Here is a 23,966-nt window from a genome sequence, read left to right on the forward strand (position 1 = left end):
TTACTTTTCCTGAGTAATCATCACAGTTTCTTTTTACTTTTCCTGGTAGTCATCACAGTTTCTTGTTACTTTTCCTAAATAGTCATCACAGTTTCTTGTTACTTTTCCTGAGTAGTCATCACAGTTTCTTGTTACTTTTCCTGGGTAGTCATCACAGTTTCTTGTTACTTTTCCTGAGTAGTCATCACAGTTTCTTGTTACTTTTCCTGAGTAGTCATCACAGTTTCTTGTTACTTTTCCTGAGTAGTCATCACAGTTTCTTGTTACTTTTCCTGGGTAGTCATCACAGTTTCTTGTTACTTTTCCTGAGTAGTCATCACAGTTTCTTGTTACTTTTCCTGAGTAGTCATCACAGTTTCTTGTTACTTTTCCTGAGTAGTCATCACAGTTTCTTGTTACTTTTCCTGAGTAGTCATCACAGTTTCTTGTTACTTTTCCTGAGTAGTCATCACAGTTTCTTGTTACTTTTCCTGGGTAGTCATCACAGTTTCTTGTTACTTTTCCTGAGTAGTCATCACAGTTTCTTGTTACTTTTCCTGGGTAGTCATCACAGTTTCTTGTTACTTTTCCTGAGTAGTCATCACAGTTTCTTGTTACTTTTCCTGAGTAGTCATCACAGTTTCTTGTTACTTTTCCTGAGTAGTCATCACAGTTTCTTGTTACTTTTCCTGAGTAGTCATCACAGTTTCTTGTTACTTTTCCTGAGTAGTCATCACAGTTTCTTGTTACTTTTCCTGAGTAGTCATCACAGTTTCTTGTTACTTTTCCTGAGTAGTCATCACAGTTTCTTGTTACTTTTCCTGAGTAGTCATCACAGTTTCTTGTTACTTTTCCTGAGTAGTCATCACAGTTTCTTGTTACTTTTCCTGAGTAGTCATCACAGTTTCTTGTTACTTTTCCTGAGTAGTCATCACAGTTTCTTTTTACTTTTCCTGGTAGTCATCACAGTTTCTTGTTACTTTTCCTGAGTAGTCATCACAGTTTCTTGTTACTTTTCCTGGGTAGTCATCACAGTTTCTTGTTACTTTTCCTGGGTAGTCATCACAGTTTCTTGTTACTTTTCCTGAGTAGTCATCACAGTTTCTTGTTACTTTTCCTTAGTCATCACAGTTTCTTGTTACTTTTCCTGAGTAGTCATCACAGTTTCTTGTTACTTTTCCTGAGTAGTCATCACAGTTTCTTGTTACTTTTCCTGAGTAGTCATCACAGTTTCTTGTTACTTTTCCTGAGTAGTCATCACAGTTTCTTGTTACTTTTCCTGTAGTCATCACAGTTTCTTGTTACTTTTCCTGAGTAGTCATCACAGTTTCTTGTTACTTTTCCTGGGTAGTCATCACAGTTTCTTGTTACTTTTCCTGGGTAGTCATCACAGTTTCTTGTTACTTTTCCTGAGTAGTCATCACAGTTTCTTGTTACTTTTCCTGAGTAGTCATCACAGTTTCTTGTTACTTTTCCTGAGTAGTCATCACAGTTTCTTGTTACTTTTCCTGAGTAGTCATCACAGTTTCTTGTTACTTTTCCTGAGTAGTCATCACAGTTTCTTGTTACTTTTCCTGAGTAGTCATCACAGTTTCTTGTTACTTTTCCTGAGTAGTCATCACAGTTTCTTGTTACTTTTCCTGAGTAGTCATCACAGTTTCTTGTTACTTTTCCTGAGTAATCATCACAGTTTCTTTTTACTTTTCCATGGTAGTCATCACAGTTTCTTGTTACTTTTCCTGAGTAGTCATCACAGTTTCTTGTTACTTTTCCATGGTAGTCATCACAGTTTCTTGTTACTTTTCCTGAGTAGTCATCACAGTTTCTTGTTACTTTTCCTGAGTAGTCATCACAGTTTCTTGTTACTTTTCCTGAGTAGTCATCACAGTTTCTTGTTACTTTTCCTGAGTAGTCATCACAGTTTCTTGTTACTTTTCCTGAGTAGTCATCACAGTTTCTTGTTACTTTTCCTGGGTAGTCATCACAGTTTCTTGTTACTTTTCCTGAGTAGTCATCACAGTTTCTTGTTACTTTTCCTGAGTAGTCATCACAGTTTCTTGTTACTTTTCCTGAGTAGTCATCACAGTTTCTTGTTACTTTTCCTGAGTAGTCATCACAGTTTCTTTTTACTTTTCCATGGTAGTCATCACAGTTTCTTTTTACTTTTCCATGGTAGTCATCACAGTTTCTTGTTACTTTTCCTGAGTAGTCATCACAGTTTCTTGTTACTTTTCCTGAGTAGTCATCACAGTTTCTTGTTACTTTTCCTGAGTAGTCATCACAGTTTCTTGTTACTTTTCCTGAGTAGTCATCACAGTTTCTTGTTACTTTTCCTGAGTAGTCATCACAGTTTCTTGTTACTTTTCCTGAGTAGTCATCACAGTTTCTTGTTACTTTTCCTGGGTAGTCATCACAGTTTCTTGTTACTTTTCCTGAGTAGTCATCACAGTTTCTTGTTACTTTTCCTGAGTAGTCATCACAGTTTCTTGTTACTTTTCCTGAGTAGTCATCACAGTTTCTTGTTACTTTTCCTGAGTAGTCATCACAGTTTCTTGTTACTTTTCCTGAGTAGTCATCACAGTTTCTTGTTACTTTTCCTGAGTAGTCATCACAGTTTCTTGTTACTTTTCCTGAGTAGTCATCACAGTTTCTTGTTACTTTTCCTGAGTAGTCATCACAGTTTCTTGTTACTTTTCCTGAGTAGTCATCACAGTTTCTTGTTACTTTTCCTGAGTAGTCATCACAGTTTCTTGTTACTTTTCCTGAGTAGTCATCACAGTTTCTTGTTACTTTTCCTGAGTAGTCATCACAGTTTCTTGTTACTTTTCCTGAGTAGTCATCACAGTTTCTTGTTACTTTTCCTGAGTAGTCATCACAGTTTCTTGTTACTTTTCCTGTGTAGTCATCACAGTTTCTTGTTACTTTTCCTGGGTAGTCATCACAGTTTCTTGTTACTTTTCCTGAGTAGTCATCACAGTTTCTTGTTACTTTTCCTGGGTAGTCATCACAGTTTCTTGTTACTTTTCCTGAGTAGTCATCACAGTTTCTTGTTACTTTTCCTGTAGTCATCACAGTTTCTTGTTACTTTTCCTGAGTAGTCATCACAGTTTCTTGTTACTTTTCCTGAGTAGTCATCACAGTTTCTTGTTACTTTTCCTGAGTAGTCATCACAGTTTCTTGTTACTTTTCCTGAGTAGTCATCACAGTTTCTTGTTACTTTTCCTGAGTAGTCATCACAGTTTCTTGTTACTTTTCCTGAGTAGTCATCACAGTTTCTTGTTACTTTTCCTGAGTAGTCATCACAGTTTCTTGTTACTTTTCCTGAGTAGTCATCACAGTTTCTTGTTACTTTTCCTGGTAGTCATCACAGTTTCTTGTTACTTTTCCTGGGTAGTCATCACAGTTTCTTGTTACTTTTCCTGGGTAGTCATCACAGTTTCTTGTTACTTTTCCTAGTCAGTAGTCATCACAGTTGTTACTTTTCCTGAGTAGTCATCACAGTTTCTTGTTACTTTTCCTGAGTAGTCATCACAGTTTCTTGTTACTTTTCCTGAGTAGTCATCACAGTTTCTTGTTACTTTTCCTGAGTAGTCATCACAGTTTCTTGTTACTTTTCCTGAGTCAGTCATCACAGTTTCTTGTTACTTTTCCTGGGTAGTCATCACAGTTTCTTGTTACTTTTCCTGAGTAGTCATCACAGTTTCTTGTTACTTTTCCTGAGTAGTCATCACAGTTTCTTGTTACTTTTCCTGAGTAGTCATCACAGTTTCTTGTTACTTTTCCTGAGTAGTCATCACAGTTTCTTGTTACTTTTCCTGAGTAGTCATCACAGTTTCTTGTTACTTTTCCTGAGTAGTCATCACAGTTTCTTGTTACTTTTCCTGAGTAGTCATCACAGTTTCTTGTTACTTTTCCTGAGTAGTCATCACAGTTTCTTGTTACTTTTCCTGAGTAGTCATCACAGTTTCTTGTTACTTTTCCTGAGTAGTCATCACAGTTTCTTGTTACTTTTCCTGAGTAGTCATCACAGTTTCTTGTTACTTTTCCTGAGTAGTCATCACAGTTTCTTGTTACTTTTCCTGAGTAGTCATCACAGTTTCTTGTTACTTTTCCTGAGTAGTCATCACAGTTTCTTGTTACTTTTCCTGAGTAGTCATCACAGTTTCTTGTTACTTTTCCTGAGTAGTCATCACAGTTTCTTGTTACTTTTCCTGTAGTCAGTCATCACAGTTTCTTGTTACTTTTCCTGAGTAGTCATCACAGTTTCTTGTTACTTTTCCTGGGTAGTCATCACAGTTTCTTGTTACTTTTCCTGGGTAGTCATCACAGTTTCTTGTTACTTTTCCTGAGTAGTCATCACAGTTTCTTGTTACTTTTCCTGAGTAGTCATCACAGTTTCTTGTTACTTTTCCTGAGTAGTCATCACAGTTTCTTGTTACTTTTCCTGAGTAATCATCACAGTTTCTTTTTACTTTTCCATGGTAGTCATCACAGTTTCTTGTTACTTTTCTTGTATAGTCATCACAGTTTCTTGTTACTTTTCCTGAGTAGTCATCACAGTTTCTTGTTACTTTTCCTGAGTAGTCATCACAGTTTCTTGTTACTTTTCCTGAGTAGTCATCACAGTTTCTTGTTACTTTTCCTGAGTAGTCATCACAGTTTCTTGTTACTTTTCCTGAGTAGTCATCACAGTTTCTTGTTACTTTTCCTGGGTAGTCATCACAGTTTCTTGTTACTTTTCCTAAGTAGTCATCACAGTTTCTTGTTACTTTTCCTGGGTAGTCATCACAGTTTCTTGTTACTTTTCCTGGGTAGTCATCACAGTTTCTTGTTACTTTTCCTGAGTAGTCATCACAGTTTCTTGTTACTTTTCCTGAGTAGTCATCACAGTTTCTTGTTACTTTTCCATGGTAGTCATCACAGTTTCTTGTTACTTTTCCTGAGTAGTCATCACAGTTTCTTGTTATCACAGTCATCACAGTTTCTTGTTACTTTTCCTGAGTAGTCATCACAGTTTCTTGTTACTTTTCCTGAGTAGTCATCACAGTTTCTTGTTACTTTTCCTGAGTAGTCATCACAGTTTCTTGTTACTTTTCCTGAGTAGTCATCACAGTTTCTTTTTACTTTTCCATGGTAGTCATCACAGTTTCTTGTTACTTTTCCTGAGTAGTCATCACAGTTTCTTGTTACTTTTCCTGAGTAGTCATCACAGTTTCTTGTTACTTTTCCTGAGTAGTCATCACAGTTTCTTGTTACTTTTCCTGAGTAGTCATCACAGTTTCTTGTTACTTTTCCTGAGTAGTCATCACAGTTTCTTGTTACTTTTCCTGGGTAGTCATCACAGTTTCTTGTTACTTTTCCTGAGTAGTCATCACAGTTTCTTGTTACTTTTCCTGAGTAGTCATCACAGTTTCTTGTTACTTTTCCTGAGTCATAGTCATCACAGTTTCTTGTTACTTTTCCAGTTTCTTGTTACTTTTCCTGTAGTCATCACAGTTTCTTGTTACTTTTCCTGAGTAGTCATCACAGTTTCTTGTTACTTTTCCTGGGTAGTCATCACAGTTTCTTGTTACTTTTCCTGAGTAGTCATCACAGTTTCTTGTTACTTTTCCTGAGTAGTCATCACAGTTTCTTGTTACTTTTCCTGAGTAGTCATCACAGTTTCTTGTTACTTTTCCTGAGTAGTCATCACAGTTTCTTGTTACTTTTCCTGAGTAGTCATCACAGTTTCTTGTTACTTTTCCTGGTAGTAGTCATCATCAGTTTCTTGTTACTTTTCCTGAGTAGTCATCACAGTTTCTTGTTACTTTTCCTGAGTAGTCATCACAGTTTCTTGTTACTTTTCCTGAGTAGTCATCACAGTTTCTTGTTACTTTTCCTGAGTAGTCATCACAGTTTCTTGTTACTTTTCCTGAGTAGTCATCACAGTTTCTTGTTACTTTTCCTGAGTAGTCATCACAGTTTCTTGTTACTTTTCCTGAGTAGTCATCAAGTTTCTTGTTACTTTTCCTGTGTAATCATCACAGTTTCTTGTTACTTTTCCTGGGTAGTCATCACAGTTTCTTGTTACTTTTCCTGAGTAGTCATCACAGTTTCTTGTTACTTTTCCTGAGTAGTCATCACAGTTTCTTGTTACTTTTCCTGAGTAGTCATCACAGTTTCTTGTTACTTTTCCTGAGTAGTCATCACAGTTTCTTGTTACTTTTCCTGAGTAGTCATCACAGTTTCTTGTTACTTTTCCTGAGTAGTCATCACAGTTTCTTGTTACTTTTCCTGAGTAGTCATCACAGTTTCTTGTTACTTTTCCTGAGTAGTCATCACAGTTTCTTGTTACTTTTCCTGAGTAGTCATCACAGTTTCTTGTTACTTTTCCTGAGTAGTCATCACAGTTTCTTGTTACTTTTCCTGAGTAGTCATCACAGTTTCTTGTTACTTTTCCTGAGTAGTCATCACAGTTTCTTGTTACTTTTCCTGGGTAGTCATCACAGTTTCTTGTTACTTTTCCTGAGTAGTCATCACAGTTTCTTGTTACTTTTCCTGAGTAGTCATCACAGTTTCTTGTTACTTTTCCTGAGTAGTCATCACAGTTTCTTGTTACTTTTCCTGAGTAGTCATCACAGTTTCTTGTTACTTTTCCTGGGTAGTCATCACAGTTTCTTGTTTTCTTGTTACTTTTCCTGGGTAGTCATCACAGTTTCTTGTTACTTTTCCTGAGTAGTCATCACAGTTTCTTGTTACTTTTCCTGAGTAGTCATCACAGTTTCTTGTTACTTTTCCTGAGTAGTCATCACAGTTTCTTGTTACTTTTCCTGAGTAGTCATCACAGTTTCTTGTTACTTTTCCTGAGTAGTCATCACAGTTTCTTGTTACTTTTCCTGAGTAGTCATCACAGTTTCTTGTTACTTTTCCTGAGTAGTCATCACAGTTTCTTGTTACTTTTCCTGGGTAGTCATCACAGTTTCTTGTTACTTTTCCTGAGTAGTCATCACAGTTTCTTGTTACTTTTCCTGAGTAGTCATCACAGTTTCTTGTTACTTTTCCTGAGTAGTCATCACAGTTTCTTGTTACTTTTCCTGAGTAGTCATCACAGTTTCTTGTTACTTTTCCTGAGTAGTCATCACAGTTTCTTGTTACTTTTCCTGAGTAGTCATCACAGTTTCTTGTTACTTTTCCTGAGTAGTCATCACAGTTTCTTGTTACTTTTCCTGAGTAGTCATCACAGTTTCTTGTTACTTTTCCTGAGTAGTCATCACAGTTTCTTGTTTCTTGTTACTTTTCCTGAGTAGTCATCACAGTTTCTTGTTACTTTTCCTGAGTAGTCATCACAGTTTCTTGTTACTTTTCCTGAGTAGTCATCACAGTTTCTTGTTACTTTTCCTGAGTAGTCATCACAGTTTCTTGTTACTTTTCCTGAGTAGTCATCACAGTTTCTTGTTACTTTTCCTGAGTAGTCATCACAGTTTCTTGTTACTTTTCCTGAGTAATCATCACAGTTTCTTTTTACTTTTCCATGGTAGTCATCACAGTTTCTTGTTACTTTTCCTGAGTAGTCATCACAGTTTCTTGTTACTTTTCCTGAGTAGTCATCACAGTTTCTTGTTACTTTTCCTGAGTAGTCATCACAGTTTCTTGTTACTTTTCCTGAGTAGTCATCACAGTTTCTTGTTACTTTTCCTGAGTAGTCATCACAGTTTCTTGTTACTTTTCCTGAGTAGTCATCACAGTTTCTTGTTACTTTTCCTGAGTAGTCATCACAGTTTCTTGTTACTTTTCCTGAGTAGTCATCACAGTTTCTTGTTACTTTTCCTGAGTAATCATCACAGTTTCTTTTTACTTTTCCATGGTAGTCATCACAGTTTCTTGTTACTTTTCCTGAGTAGTCATCACAGTTTCTTGTTACTTTTCCTGAGTAGTCATCACAGTTTCTTGTTACTTTTCCTGAGTAGTCATCACAGTTTCTTGTTACTTTTCCTGAGTAGTCATCACAGTTTCTTGTTACTTTTCCTGAGTAGTCATCACAGTTTCTTGTTACTTTTCCTGAGTAGTCATCACAGTTTCTTGTTACTTTTCCTGAGTAGTCATCACAGTTTCTTGTTACTTTTCCTGAGTAGTCATCACAGTTTCTTGTTACTTTTCCTGAGTAGTCATCACAGTTTCTTGTTACTTTTCCTGAGTAGTCATCACAGTTTCTTGTTACTTTTCCTGAGTAGTCATCACAGTTTCTTGTTACTTTTCCTGGTAGTCATCACAGTTTCTTGTTACTTTTCCTGGGTAGTCATCACAGTTTCTTGTTACTTTTCCTGGGTAGTCATCACAGTTTCTTGTTACTTTTCCTGAGTAGTCATCACAGTTTCTTGTTACTTTTCCTGAGTAGTCATCACAGTTTCTTGTTACTTTTCCTGAGTAGTCATCACAGTTTCTTGTTACTTTTCCTGAGTAGTCATCACAGTTTCTTGTTACTTTTCCTGAGTAGTCATCACAGTTTCTTGTTACTTTTCCTGAGTAGTCATCACAGTTTCTTGTTACTTTTCCTGGGTAGTCATCACAGTTTCTTGTTACTTTTCCTGAGTAGTCATCACAGTTTCTTGTTACTTTTCCTGAGTAGTCATCACAGTTTCTTGTTACTTTTCCTGAGTAGTCATCACAGTTTCTTGTTACTTTTCCTGAGTAGTCATCACAGTTTCTTGTTACTTTTCCTGAGTAGTCATCACAGTTTCTTGTTACTTTTCCTGAGTAGTCATCACAGTTTCTTGTTACTTTTCCTGAGTAGTCATCACAGTTTCTTGTTACTTTTCCTGAGTAGTCATCACAGTTTCTTGTTACTTTTCCTGAGTAGTCATCACAGTTTCTTGTTACTTTTCCTGAGTAGTCATCACAGTTTCTTGTTACTTTTCCTGAGTAGTCATCACAGTTTCTTGTTACTTTTCCTGAGTAGTCATCACAGTTTCTTGTTACTTTTCCTGAGTAGTCATCACAGTTTCTTGTTACTTTTCCTGAGTAGTCATCACAGTTTCTTGTTACTTTTCCTGAGTAGTCATCACAGTTTCTTGTTACTTTTCCTGAGTAGTCATCACAGTTTCTTGTTACTTTTCCTGGGTAGTCATCACAGTTTCTTGTTACTTTTCCTGAGTAGTCATCACAGTTTCTTGTTACTTTTCCTGAGTAGTCATCACAGTTTCTTGTTACTTTTCCTGAGTAGTCATCACAGTTTCTTGTTACTTTTCCTGAGTAGTCATCACAGTTTCTTGTTACTTTTCCTGAGTAGTCATCACAGTTTCTTGTTACTTTTCCTGAGTAGTCATCACAGTTTCTTGTTACTTTTCCTGAGTAGTCATCACAGTTTCTTGTTACTTTTCCTGGGTAGTCATCACAGTTTCTTGTTACTTTTCCTGAGTAGTCATCACAGTTTCTTGTTACTTTTCCTGAGTAGTCATCACAGTTTCTTGTTACTTTTCCTGAGTAGTCATCACAGTTTCTTGTTACTTTTCCTGAGTAGTCATCACAGTTTCTTGTTACTTTTCCTGAGTAGTCATCACAGTTTCTTGTTACTTTTCCTGAGTAGTCATCACAGTTTCTTGTTACTTTTCCTGAGTAGTCATCACAGTTTCTTGTTACTTTTCCTGAGTAGTCATCACAGTTTCTTGTTACTTTTCCTGAGTAGTCATCACAGTTTCTTGTTACTTTTCCTGAGTAGTCATCACAGTTTCTTGTTACTTTTCCTGAGTAATCATCACAGTTTCTTTTTACTTTTCCATGGTAGTCATCACAGTTTCTTGTTACTTTTCCTGAGTAGTCATCACAGTTTCTTGTTACTTTTCCTGAGTAGTCATCACAGTTTCTTGTTACTTTTCCTGAGTAGTCATCACAGTTTCTTGTTACTTTTCCTGAGTAGTCATCACAGTTTCTTGTTACTTTTCCTGAGTAGTCATCACAGTTTCTTGTTACTTTTCCTCAGTAGTCATCACAGTTTCTTGTTACTTTTCCTGAGTAGTCATCACAGTTTCTTGTTACTTTTCCTGAGTAGTCATCACAGTTTCTTGTTACTTTTCCTGAGTAGTCATCACAGTTTCTTGTTACTTTTCCTAGTCATCACAGTAGTCATCACAGTTTCTTGTTACTTTTCCTGAGTAGTCATCACAGTTTCTTGTTACTTTTCCTGAGTAGTCATCACAGTTTCTTGTTACTTTTCCTGAGTAGTCATCACAGTTTCTTGTTACTTTTCCTGAGTAGTCATCACAGTTTCTTGTTACTTTTCCTGGGTAGTCATCACAGTTTCTTGTTACTTTTCCTGAGTAATCATCACAGTTTCTTTTTACTTTTCCATGGTAGTCATCACAGTTTCTTGTTACTTTTCCTGAGTAGTCATCACAGTTTCTTGTTACTTTTCCTGAGTAGTCATCACAGTTTCTTGTTACTTTTCCTGAGTAGTCATCACAGTTTCTTGTTACTTTTCCTGAGTAGTCATCACAGTTTCTTGTTACTTTTCCTGAGTAGTCATCACAGTTTCTTGTTACTTTTCCTGAGTAGTCATCACAGTTTCTTGTTACTTTTCCTGAGTAGTCATCACAGTTTCTTGTTACTTTTCCTGAGTAGTCATCACAGTTTCTTGTTACTTTTCCTGAGTAGTCATCACAGTTTCTTGTTACTTTTCCTGAGTAGTCATCACAGTTTCTTGTTACTTTTCCTGAGTAGTCATCACAGTTTCTTGTTACTTTTCCTGAGTAGTCATCACAGTTTCTTGTTACTTTTCCTGAGTAGTCATCACAGTTTCTTGTTACTTTTCCTGAGTAGTCATCACAGTTTCTTGTTACTTTTCCTGAGTAGTCATCACAGTTTCTTGTTACTTTTCCTGAGTAGTCATCACAGTTTCTTGTTACTTTTCCTGAGTAGTCATCACAGTTTCTTGTTACTTTTCCTGAGTAGTCATCACAGTTTCTTGTTACTTTTCCTGTTATCACAGTTTCTTGTTACTTTTCTGAGTAGTCATCACAGTTTCTTGTTACTTTTCCTGAGTAGTCATCACAGTTTCTTGTTACTTTTCCTGAGTAGTCATCACAGTTTCTTGTTACTTTTCCTGAGTAGTCATCACAGTTTCTTGTTACTTTTCCTGAGTAGTCATCACAGTTTCTTTTTACTTTTCCATGGTAGTCATCACAGTTTCTTGTTACTTTTCCTGAGTAGTCATCACAGTTTCTTGTTACTTTTCCTGTTTCTTGTAGTCATCACAGTTTCTTGTTACTTTTCCTGAGTAGTCATCACAGTTTCTTGTTACTTTTCCTGAGTAGTCATCACAGTTTCTTGTTACTTTTCCTGAGTAGTCATCACAGTTTCTTGTTACTTTTCCTGAGTAGTCATCACAGTTTCTTGTTACTTTTCCTGAGTAGTCATCACAGTTTCTTGTTACTTTTCCTGGTAGTAGTCATCACAGTTTCTTGTTACTTTTCCTGAGTAGTCATCACAGTTTCTTGTTACTTTTCCTGGGTAATCATCACAGTTTCTTTTTACTTTTCCATGGTAGTCATCACAGTTTCTTGTTACTTTTCCTAAGTAGTCATCACAGTTTCTTGTTACTTTTCCTGAGTAGTCATCACAGTTTCTTGTTACTTTTCCTGAGTAGTCATCACAGTTTCTTGTTACTTTTCCTGAGTAGTCATCACAGTTTCTTGTTACTTTTCCTGAGTAGTCATCACAGTTTCTTGTTACTTTTCCTGAGTAGTCATCACAGTTTCTTGTTACTTTTCCTGAGTAGTCATCACAGTTTCTTGTTACTTTTCCTGAGTAGTCATCACAGTTTCTTGTTACTTTTCCTGAGTAGTCATCACAGTTTCTTGTTACTTTTCCTGAGTAGTCATCACAGTTTCTTGTTACTTTTCCTGAGTAGTCATCACAGTTTCTTGTTACTTTTCCTGAGTAGTCATCACAGTTTCTTGTTACTTTTCCTGAGTAGTCATCACAGTTTCTTGTTACTTTTCCTGAGTAGTCATCACAGTTTCTTGTTACTTTTCCTGAGTAGTCATCACAGTTTCTTGTTACTTTTCCTGGGTAGTCATCACAGTTTCTTGTTACTTTTCCTGAGTAGTCATCACAGTTTCTTGTTACTTTTCCTGAGTAGTCATCACAGTTTCTTGTTACTTTTCCTGAGTAGTCATCACAGTTTCTTGTTACTTTTCCTGAGTAGTCATCACAGTTTCTTGTTACTTTTCCTGAGTAGTCATCACAGTTTCTTGTTACTTTTCCTGAGTAGTCATCACAGTTTCTTGTTACTTTTCCTGAGTAGTCATCACAGTTTCTTGTTACTTTTCCTGAGTAGTCATCACAGTTTCTTGTTACTTTTCCTGGGTAGTCATCACAGTTTCTTGTTACTTTTCCTGAGTAGTCATCACAGTTTCTTGTTACTTTTCCTGAGTAGTCATCACAGTTTCTTGTTACTTTTCCTGAGTAGTCATCACAGTTTCTTGTTACTTTTCCTGAGTAGTCATCACAGTTTCTTGTTACTTTTCCTGAGTAGTCATCACAGTTTCTTGTTACTTTTCCTGGGTAGTCATCACAGTTTCTTGTTACTTTTCCTGGGTAGTCATCACAGTTTCTTGTTACTTTTCCTGAGTAGTCATCACAGTTTCTTGTTACTTTTCCTGGGTAGTCATCACAGTTTCTTGTTACTTTTCCTGAGTAGTCATCACAGTTTCTTGTTACTTTTCCTGAGTAGTCATCACAGTTTCTTGTTACTTTTCCTGAGTAGTCATCACAGTTTCTTGTTACTTTTCCTGAGTAGTCATCACAGTTTCTTGTTACTTTTCCTGAGTAGTCATCACAGTTTCTTGTTACTTTTCCTGAGTAGTCATCACAGTTTCTTGTTACTTTTCCTGAGTAGTCATCACAGTTTCTTGTTACTTTTCCTGAGTAGTCATCACAGTTTCTTGTTACTTTTCCTGAGTAGTCATCACAGTTTCTTGTTACTTTTCCTGAGTAGTCATCACAGTTTCTTGTTACTTTTCCTGAGTAGTCATCACAGTTTCTTGTTACTTTTCCTGAGTAGTCATCACAGTTTCTTGTTACTTTTCCTGAGTAGTCATCACAGTTTCTTGTTACTTTTCCTGAGTAGTCATCACAGTTTCTTGTTACTTTTCCTGGGTAATCATCACAGTTTCTTTTTACTTTTCCATGGTAGTCATCACAGTTTCTTGTTACTTTTCCTAAATAGTCATCACAGTTTCTTGTTACTTTTCCTGAGTAGTCATCACAGTTTCTTGTTACTTTTCCTGAGTAGTCATCACAGTTTCTTGTTACTTTTCCTGTTACTTTTCCTTTTCCTGAGTAGTCATCACAGTTTCTTACTTTTCCTGTAGTCATCACTTTTTGTTACTTTTCCTGAGTAGTCATCACAGTTTCTTGTTACTTTTCCTGAGTAGTCATCACAGTTTCTTGTTACTTTTCCTGAGTAGTCATCACAGTTTCTTGTTACTTTTCCTGAGTAGTCATCACAGTTTCTTGTTACTTTTCCTGAGTAGTCATCACAGTTTCTTGTTACTTTTCCTGAGTAGTCATCACAGTTTCTTGTTACTTTTCCTGAGTAGTCATCACAGTTTCTTGTTACTTTTCCTGAGTAGTCATCACAGTTTCTTGTTACTTTTCCTGAGTAGTCATCACAGTTTCTTGTTACTTTTCCTGAGTAGTCATCACAGTTTCTTGTTACTTTTCCTGGGTAGTCATCACAGTTTCTTGTTACTTTTCCTGAGTAGTCATCACAGTTTCTTGTTACTTTTCCTGGGTAGTCATCACAGTTTCTTGTTACTTTTCCTGAGTAGTCATCACAGTTTCTTGTTACTTTTCCTGAGTAGTCATCACAGTTTCTTGTTACTTTTCCTGGGTAGTCATCACAGTTTCTTGTTACTTTTCCTGAGTAGTCATCACAGTTTCTTGTTACTTTTCCTGAGTAGTCATCACAGTTTCTTGTTACTTTTCCTGAGTAGTCATCACAGTTTCTTGTTACTTTTCCTGAGTAGTCATCACAGTTTCTTGTTACTTTTCCTGAGTAGTCATCACAGTTTCTTGTTACTTTTCCTGAGTAGTCATCACAGTTTCTTGTTACTTTTCCTGAGTAGTCATCACAGTTTCTTGTTACTTTTCCTGAGTAGTCATCACAGTTTCTTGTTACTTTTCCTGTAGTCATCACAGTTTCTTGTTACTTTTCCTGAGTAGTCATCACAGTTTCTTGTTACTTTTCCTGAGTAGTCATCACAGTTTCTTGTTACTTTTCCTGGGTAGTCATCACAGTTTCTTGTTACTTTTCCTGAGTAGTCATCACAGTTTCTTGTTACTTTTCCTGAGTAGTCATCACAGTTTCTTGTTACTTTTCCTGAGTAGTCATCACAGTGTTCTTTTCCTGTTACTTTTCCTGAGTAGTCATCACAGTTTCTTGTTACTTTTCCTGAGTAGTCATCACAGTTTCTTGTTACTTTTCCTGAGTAGTCATCACAGTTTCTTGTTACTTTTCCTGTTTCTTGTTAGTAGTCATCACAGTTTCTTGTTACTTTTCCTGAGTAGTCATCACAGTTTCTTGTTACTTTTCCTGAGTAGTCATCACAGTTTCTTGTTACTTTTCCTGAGTAGTCATCACAGTTTCTTGTTACTTTTCCTGGGTAGTCATCACAGTTTCTTGTTACTTTTCCTGAGTAGTCATCACAGTTTCTTGTTACTTTTCCTGAGTAGTCATCACAGTTTCTTGTTACTTTTCCTGTAGTCATCACAGTTTCTTGTTACTTTTCCTGAGTAGTCATCACAGTTTCTTGTTACTTTTCCTGAGTAGTCATCACAGTTTCTTGTTACTTTTCCTGAGTAGTCATCACAGTTTCTTGTTACTTTTCCTGAGTAGTCATCACAGTTTCTTGTTACTTTTCCTGAGTAGTCATCACAGTTTCTTGTTACTTTTCCTGGGTAGTCATCACAGTTTCTTGTTACTTTTCCTGAGTAGTCATCACAGTTTCTTGTTACTTTTCCTGAGTAGTCATCACAGTTTCTTGTTACTTTTCCTGAGTAGTCATCACAGTTTCTTGTTACTTTTCAGTTTCTTGTTACTTTTCCTGTAGTCATCACAGTTTCTTGTTACTTTTCCTGAGTAGTCATCACAGTTTCTTGTTACTTTTCCTGGGTAGTCATCACAGTTTCTTGTTACTTTTCCTGAGTAGTCATCACAGTTTCTTGTTACTTTTCCTGAGTAGTCATCACAGTTTCTTGTTACTTTTCCTGAGTAGTCATCACAGTTTCTTGTTACTTTTCCTGAGTAGTCATCACAGTTTCTTGTTACTTTTCCTGAGTAGTCATCACAGTTTCTTGTTACTTTTCCTGAGTAGTCATCACAGTTTCTTGTTACTTTTCCTGAGTAGTCATCACAGTTTCTTGTTACTTTTCCTGAGTAGTCATCACAGTTTCTTGTTACTTTTCCTGAGTAGTCATCACAGTTTCTTGTTACTTTTCCTGAGTAGTCATCACAGTTTCTTGTTACTTTTCCTGGGTAGTCATCACAGTTTCTTGTTACTTTTCCTGAGTAGTCATCACAGTTTCTTGTTACTTTTCCTGAGTAGTCATCACAGTTTCTTGTTACTTTTCCTGAGTAGTCATCACAGTTTCTTGTTACTTTTCCTGAGTAGTCATCACAGTTTCTTGTTACTTTTCCTGAGTAGTCATCACAGTTTCTTGTTACTTTTCCTGAGTAGTCATCACAGTTTCTTGTTACTTTTCCTGAGTAGTCATCACAGTTTCTTGTTACTTTTCCTGAGTAGTCATCACAGTTTCTTGTTACTTTTCCTGAGTAATCATCACAGTTTCTTTTTACTTTTCCATGGTAGTCATCACAGTTTCTTGTTACTTTTCCTAAATAGTCATCACAGTTTCTTGTTACTTTTCCTGAGTAGTGATCACAGTTTCTTGTTACTTTTCCTGAGTAGTGATCACAGTTTCTTGTTACTTTTCCTGTTCATCACTTTTTGTTACTTTTCCTGAGTAGTCATCACAGTTTCTTGTTACTTTTCCTGAGTAGTCATCACAGTTTCTTGTTACTTTTCCTGGGTAGTCATCACAGTTTCTTGTTACTTTTCCTGAGTAGTCATCACAGTTTCTTGTTACTTTTCCTGAGTAGTCATCACAGTTTCTTGTTACTTTTCCTGAGTAGTCATCACAGTTTCTTGTTACTTTTCCTGAGTAGTCATCACAGTTTCTTGTTACTTTTCCTGAGTAGTCATCACAGTTTCTTGTTACTTTTCCTGAGTAGTCATCACAGTTTCTTGTTACTTTTCCTGAGTAGTCATCACAGTTTCTTGTTACTTTTCCTGAGTAGTCATCACAGTTTCTTGTTACTTTTCCTGAGTAGTCATCACAGTTTCTTGTTACTTTTCCTGAGTAGTCATCACAGTTTCTTGTTACTTTTCCTGAGTAGTCATCACAGTTTCTTGTTACTTTTCCTGAGTAGTCATCACAGTTTCTTGTTACTTTTCCTGAGTAGTCATCACAGTTTCTTGTTACTTTTCCTGGGTAGTCATCACAGTTTCTTGTTACTTTTCCTGAGTAGTCATCACAGTTTCTTGTTACTTTTCCTGAGTAGTCATCACAGTTTCTTGTTACTTTTCCTGAGTAGTCATCACAGTTTCTTGTTACTTTTCCTGAGTAGTCATCACAGTTTCTTGTTACTTTTCCTGGGTAGTCATCACAGTTTCTTGTTACTTTTCCTGAGTAGTCATCACAGTTTCTTGTTACTTTTCCTGAGTAGTCATCACAGTTTCTTGTTACTTTTCCATCACAGTTTCTTGTTACTTTTCCTGGTAGTCATCACAGTTTCTTGTTACTTTTCCTCAGTAGTCATCACAGTTTCTTGTTACTTTTCCGTAGTAGTCATCACAGTTTCTTGTTACTTTTCCTGAGTAGTCATCACAGTTTCTTGTTACTTTTCCTGAGTAGTCATCACAGTTTCTTGTTACTTTTCCTGAGTAGTCATCACAGTTTCTTGTTACTTTTCCTGAGTAGTCATCACAGTTTCTTGTTACTTTTCCTGACATCACAGTTTCTTGTTACTTTTCCTGAGTAGTCATCACAGTTTCTTGTTACTTTTCCTGGGTAGTCATCACAGTTTCTTGTTACTTTTCCTGAGTAGTCATCACAGTTTCTTGTTACTTTTCCTGAGTAGTCATCACAGTTTCTTGTTACTTTTCCTGAGTAGTCATCACAGTTTCTTGTTACTTTTCCTGAGTAGTCATCACAGTTTCTTGTTACTTTTCCTGAGTAGTCATCACAGTTTCTTGTTACTTTTTACATCACAGTTTCTTGTTACTTTTCCTGGTAGTCATGTTACTTTTCCTGAGTAGTCATCACAGTTTCTTGTTACTTTTCCTGAGTAGTCATCACAGTTTCTTGTTACTTTTCCTGAGTAGTCATCACAGTTTCTTGTTACTTTTCCTGGGTAGTCATCACAGTTTCTTGTTACTTTTCCTGAGTAGTCATCACAGTTTCTTGTTACTTTTCCTGGGTAGTCATCACAGTTTCTTGTTACTTTTCCTGAGTAGTCATCACAGTTTCTTGTTACTTTTCCTGAGTAGTCATCACAGTTTCTTGTTACTTTTCCTGAGTAGTCATCACAGTTTCTTGTTACTTTTCCTGAGTAGTCATCACAGTTTCTTGTTACTTTTCCTGAGTAGTCATCACAGTTTCTTGTTACTTTTCCTGAGTAGTCATCACAGTTTCTTGTTACTTTTCCTGGGTAGTCATCACAGTTTCTTGTTACTTTTCCTGGGTAGTCATCACAGTTTCTTGTTACTTTTCCTGAGTAGTCATCACAGTTTCTTGTTACTTTTCCTGAGTAGTCATCACAGTTTCTTGTTACTTTTCCTGAGTAGTCATCACAGTTTCTTGTTACTTTTCCTGAGTAGTCATCACAGTTTCTTGTTACTTTTCCTGAGTAGTCATCACAGTTTCTTGTTACTTTTCCTGAGTAGTCATCACAGTTTCTTGTTACTTTTCCTGAGTAGTCATCACAGTTTCTTGTTACTTTTCCTGAGTAGTCATCACAGTTTCTTGTTACTTTTCCTGAGTAGTCATCACAGTTTCTTGTTACTTTTCCTGAGTAGTCATCACAGTTTCTTGTTACTTTTCCTGAGTAGTCATCACAGTTTCTTGTTACTTTTCCTGAGTAGTCATCACAGTTTCTTGTTACTTTTCCTGAGTAGTCATCACAGTTTCTTGTTACTTTTCCTGAGTAGTCATCACAGTTTCTTGTTACTTTTCCTGAGTAGTCATCACAGTTTCTTGTTACTTTTCCTGAGTAGTCATCACAGTTTCTTGTTACTTTTCCTGAGTAGTCATCACAGTTTCTTGTTACTTTTCCTGAGTAGTCATCACAGTTTCTTGTTACTTTTCCTGAGTAGTCATCACAGTTTCTTGTTACTTTTCCTGAGTAGTCATCACAGTTTCTTGTTACTTTTCCTGAGTAGTCATCACAGTTTCTTGTTACTTTTCCTGAGTAGTCATCACAGTTTCTTGTTACTTTTCCTGAGTAGTCATCACAGTTTCTTGTTACTTTTCCTGAGTAGTCATCACAGTTTCTTGTTACTTTTCCTGAGTAGTCATCACAGTTTCTTGTTACTTTTCCATCACAGTTTCTTGTTACTTTTCCTGAGTAGTCATCACAGTTTCTTGTTACTTTTCCTGAGTAGTCATCACAGTTTCTTGTTACTTTTCCTGAGTAGTCATCACAGTTTCTTGTTACTTTTCCTGAGTAGTCATCACAGTTTCTTGTTACTTTTCCTGAGTAGTCATCACAGTTTCTTGTTACTTTTCCTGAGTAGTCATCACAGTTTCTTGTTACTTTTCCTGAGTAGTCATCACAGTTTCTTGTTACTTTTCCTGAGTAATCATCACAGTTTCTTTTTACTTTTCCATGGTAGTCATCACAGTTTCTTGTTACTTTTCCTAAATAGTCATCACAGTTTCTTGTTACTTTTCCTGAGTAGTCATCACAGTTTCTTGTTACTTTTCCTGAGTAGTCATCACAGTTTCTTGTTACTTTTCCTGAGTAGTCATCACAGTTTCTTGTTACTTTTCCTGAGTAGTCATCACAGTTTCTTGTTACTTTTCCTGAGTAGTCATCACAGTTTCTTGTTACTTTTCCTGAGTAGTCATCACAGTTTCTTGTTACTTTTCCTGAGTAGTCATCACAGTTTCTTGTTACTTTTCCTGAGTAGTCATCACAGTTTCTTGTTACTTTTCCTGAGTAGTCATCACAGTTTCTTGTTACTTTTCCTGAGTAGTCATCACAGTTTCTTGTTACTTTTCCTGAGTAGTCATCACAGTTTCTTGTTACTTTTCCTGAGTAGTCATCACAGTTTCTTGTTACTTTTCCTGAGTAGTCATCACAGTTTCTTGTTACTTTTCCTGAGTAGTCATCACAGTTTTGTTGTTACTTTTTTCTTGTTACTTTTCCTGTCATCACAGTTTCTTTTTACTTTTCCATGGTAGTCATCACAGTTTCTTGTTACTTTTCCTGAGTAGTCATCACAGTTTCTTGTTACTTTTCCTGGGTAGTCATCACAGTTTCTTGTTACTTTTCCTGAGTAGTCATCACAGTTTCTTGTTACTTTTCCTGAGTAGTCATCACAGTTTCTTGTTACTTTTCCTGAGTAGTCATCACAGTTTCTTGTTACTTTTCCTGAGTAGTCATCACAGTTTCTTGTTACTTTTCCTGAGTAGTCATCACAGTTTCTTGTTACTTTTCCTGAGTAGTCATCACAGTTTCTTGTTACTTTTCCTGAGTAGTCATCACAGTTTCTTGTTACTTTTCCTGAGTAGTCATCACAGTTTCTTGTTACTTTTCCTGAGTAGTCATCACAGTTTCTTGTTACTTTTCCTGAGTAGTCATCACAGTTTCTTGTTACTTTTCCTGAGTAGTCATCACAGTTTCTTGTTACTTTTCCTGAGTAGTCATCACAGTTTCTTGTTACTTTTCCTGAGTAGTCATCACAGTTTCTTGTTACTTTTCCTGAGTAGTCATCACAGTTTCTTGTTACTTTTCCTGAGTAGTCATCACAGTTTCTTGTTACTTTTCCTGAGTAGTCATCACAGTTTCTTGTTACTTTTCCTGAGTAGTCATCACAGTTTCTTGTTACTTTTCCTGAGTAGTCATCACAGTTTCTTGTTACTTTTCCTGAGTAGTCATCACAGTTTCTTGTTACTTTTCCTGGGTAGTCATCACAGTTTCTTGTTACTTTTCCTGAGTAGTCATCACAGTTTCTTGTTACTTTTCCTGAGTAGTCATCACAGTTTCTTGTTACTTTTCCTGAGTAGTCATCACAGTTTCTTGTTACTTTTCCTGAGTAGTCATCACAGTTTCTTGTTACTTTTCCTGAGTAGTCATCACAGTTTCTTGTTACTTTTCCTGAGTAGTCATCACAGTTTCTTGTTACTTTTCCTGAGTAGTCATCACAGTTTCTTGTTACTTTTCCTGAGTAGTCATCACAGTTTCTTGTTACTTTTCCTGAGTAGTCATCACAGTTTCTTGTTACTTTTCCTGAGTAGTCATCACAGTTTCTTGTTACTTTTCCTGAGTAGTCATCACAGTTTCTTGTTACTTTTCCTGAGTAGTCATCACAGTTTCTTGTTACTTTTCCTGAGTAGTCATCACAGTTTCTTGTTACTTTTCCTGAGTAGTCATCACAGTTTCTTGTTACTTTTCCTGAGTAGTCATCACAGTTTCTTGTTACTTTTCCTGAGTAGTCATCACAGTTTCTTGTTACTTTTCCTGAGTAGTCATCACAGTTTCTTGTTACTTTTCCTGAGTAGTCATCACAGTTTCTTGTTACTTTTCCTGAGTAGTCATCACAGTTTCTTGTTACTTTTCCTGAGTAGTCATCACAGTTTCTTGTTACTTTTCCTGAGTAGTCATCACAGTTTCTTGTTACTTTTCCTGAGTAGTCATCACAGTTTCTTGTTACTTTTCCTGAGTAGTCATCACAGTTTCTTGTTACTTTTCCTGAGTAGTCATCACAGTTTCTTGTTACTTTTCCTGAGTAGTCATCACAGTTTCTTGTTACTTTTCCTGAGTAGTCATCACAGTTTCTTGTTACTTTTCCTGAGTAGTCATCACAGTTTCTTGTTACTTTTCCTGAGTAGTCATCACAGTTTCTTGTTACTTTTCCTGGGTAGTCATCACAGTTTCTTGTTACTTTTGTTACCTGAGTAGTCATCACAGTTTCTTGTTACTTTTCCTGAGTAGTCATCACAGTTTCTTGTTACTTTTCCTGAGTAGTCATCACAGTTTCTTGTTACTTTTCCTCACAGTTTCTTGTTAGTAGTCATCACAGTTTCTTGTTACTTTTCCTGAGTAGTCATCACAGTTTCTTGTTACTTTTCCTGAGTAGTCATCACAGTTTCTTGTTACTTTTCCTGAGTAGTCATCACAGTTTCTTGTTACTTTTCCTGAGTAGTCATCACAGTTTCTTGTTACTTTTCCTGTAGTCATCACAGTTTTTTACTTTTCCTAAGTAGTCATCACAGTTTCTTGTTACTTTTCCTGAGTAGTCATCACAGTTTCTTGTTACTTTTCCTGAGTAGTCATCACAGTTTCTTGTTACTTTTCCTGAGTAGTCATCACAGTTTCTTGTTACTTTTCCTGAGTAGTCATCACAGTTTCTTGTTACTTTTCCTGAGTAGTCATCACAGTTTCTTGTTACTTTTCCTGAGTAGTCATCACAGTTTCTTGTTACTTTTCCTGGGTAGTCATCACAGTTTCTTGTTACTTTTCCTGAGTAGTCATCACAGTTTCTTGTTACTTTTCCTGAGTAGTCATCACAGTTTCTTGTTACTTTTCCTGAGTAGTCATCACAGTTTCTTGTTACTTTTCCTGAGTAGTCATCACAGTTTCTTGTTACTTTTCCTGAGTAGTCATCACAGTTTCTTGTTACTTTTCCTGAGTAGTCATCACAGTTTCTTGTTACTTTTCCTGAGTAGTCATCACAGTTTCTTGTTACTTTTCCTGAGTAGTCATCACAGTTTCTTGTTACTTTTCCTGAGTAGTCATCACAGTTTCTTGTTACTTTTCCTGAGTAGTCATCACAGTTTCTTGTTACTTTTCCTGAGTAGTCATCACAGTTTCTTGTTACTTTTCCTGAGTAGTCATCACAGTTTCTTGTTACTTTCCTGAGTAGTCATCACAGTTTCTTGTTACTTTTCCTGTAGTCATCACAGTTTCTTGTTACTTTTCCTGGGTAGTCATCACAGTTTCTTGTTACTTTTCCTGAGTAGTCATCACAGTTTCTTGTTACTTTTCCTGAGTAGTCATCACAGTTTCTTGTTACTTTTCCTGAGTAGTCATCACAGTTTCTTGTTACTTTTCCTGAGTAGTCATCACAGTTTCTTGTTACTTTTCCTGAGTAGTCATCACAGTTTCTTGTTACTTTTCCTGAATAGTCATCACAGTTTCTTGTTACTTTTCCTTAGTCATCACAGTTTCTTGTTACTTTTCCTGAGTAGTCATCACAGTTTCTTGTTACTTTTCCTGAGTAGTCATCACAGTTTCTTGTTACTTTTCCTGAGTAGTCATCACAGTTTCTTGTTACTTTTCCTGAGTAGTCATCACAGTTTCTTGTTACTTTTCCTGAGTAGTCATCACAGTTTCTTGTTACTTTTCCTGAGTAGTCATCACAGTTTCTTGTTACTTTTCCTGAGTAGTCATCACAGTTTCTTGTTACTTTTCCTGAGTAGTCATCACAGTTTCTTGTTACTTTTCCTGAGTAGTCATCACAGTTTCTTGTTACTTTTCCTGAGTAGTCATCACAGTTTCTTGTTACTTTTCCTGAGTAGTCATCACAGTTTCTTGTTACTTTTCCTGAGTAGTCATCACAGTTTCTTGTTACTTTTCCTGAGTAGTCATCACAGTTTCTTGTTACTTTTCCTGAGTAGTCATCACAGTTTCTTGTTACTTTTCCTGTCAGTAGTCATCACAGTTTCTTGTTACTTTTCCTGAGTAGTCATCACAGTTTCTTGTTACTTTTCCTGAGTAGTCATCACAGTTTCTTGTTACTTTTCCTGAGTAGTCATCACAGTTTCTTGTTACTTTTCCTGAGTAGTCATCACAGTTTCTTGTTACTTTTCCTGAGTAGTCATCACAGTTTCTTGTTACTTTTCCTGAGTAGTCATCACAGTTTCTTGTTACTTTTCCTGAGTAGTTCACAGTTTCTTTTACCCTGAGTAGTCATCACAGTTTCTTGTTACTTTTCCTGAGTAGTCATCACAGTTTCTTGTTACTTTTCCTGAGTAGTCATCACAGTTTCTTGTTACTTTTCCTTTTCCTGAGTAGTCATCACAGTTTCTTGTTACTTTTCCTGAGTAGTCATCACAGTTTCTTGTTACTTTTCCTGAGTAGTCATCACAGTTTCTTGTTACTTTTCCTGAGTAGTCATCACAGTTTCTTGTTACTTTTCCTGAGTAGTCATCACAGTTTCTTGTTACTTTTCCTGAGTAGTCATCACAGTTTCTTGTTACTTTTCCTGAGTAGTCATCACAGTTTCTTGTTACTTTTCCTGAGTAGTCATCACAGTTTCTTGTTACTTTTCCTGAGTAGTCATCACAGTTTCTTGTTACTTTTCCTGAGTAGTCATCACAGTTTCTTGTTACTTTTCCTCAGTAGTCATCACAGTTTCTTGTTACTTTTCCTAGTAGTCTTGTTATCACAGTTTCTTGTTACTTTTCCTGAGTAGTCATCACAGTTTCTTGTTACTTTTCCTGAGTAGTCATCACAGTTTCTTGTTACTTTTCCTGAGTAGTCATCACAGTTTCTTGTTACTTTTCCCAAGTAGTCATCACAGTTTCTTGTTACTTTTCCTGAGTAGTCATCACAGTTTCTTGTTACTTTTCCTGAGTAGTCATCACAGTTTCTTGTTACTTTTCCTGAGTAGTCATCACAGTTTCTTGTTACTTTTCCTGAGTAGTCATCACAGTTTCTTGTTACT

The 23,966-nt window shown here is 36.4% G+C and overlaps 1 protein-coding gene across 1 annotated transcript in view; it reads right to left on the minus strand.

Annotated features, from left to right (window-relative positions):
• Positions 1 to 23,966, minus strand: part of Sec20 (vesicle transport protein Sec20) — an 80,987-nt gene that overhangs the window by 29,375 nt on the left and 27,646 nt on the right. The window lies entirely within an intron of this gene.

This window comes from Tachypleus tridentatus, chromosome 8, assembly GCF_004210375.1.
Source record: "Tachypleus tridentatus isolate NWPU-2018 chromosome 8, ASM421037v1, whole genome shotgun sequence".
NCBI classification, from domain to species: domain Eukaryota; kingdom Metazoa; phylum Arthropoda; class Merostomata; order Xiphosura; family Limulidae; genus Tachypleus; species Tachypleus tridentatus.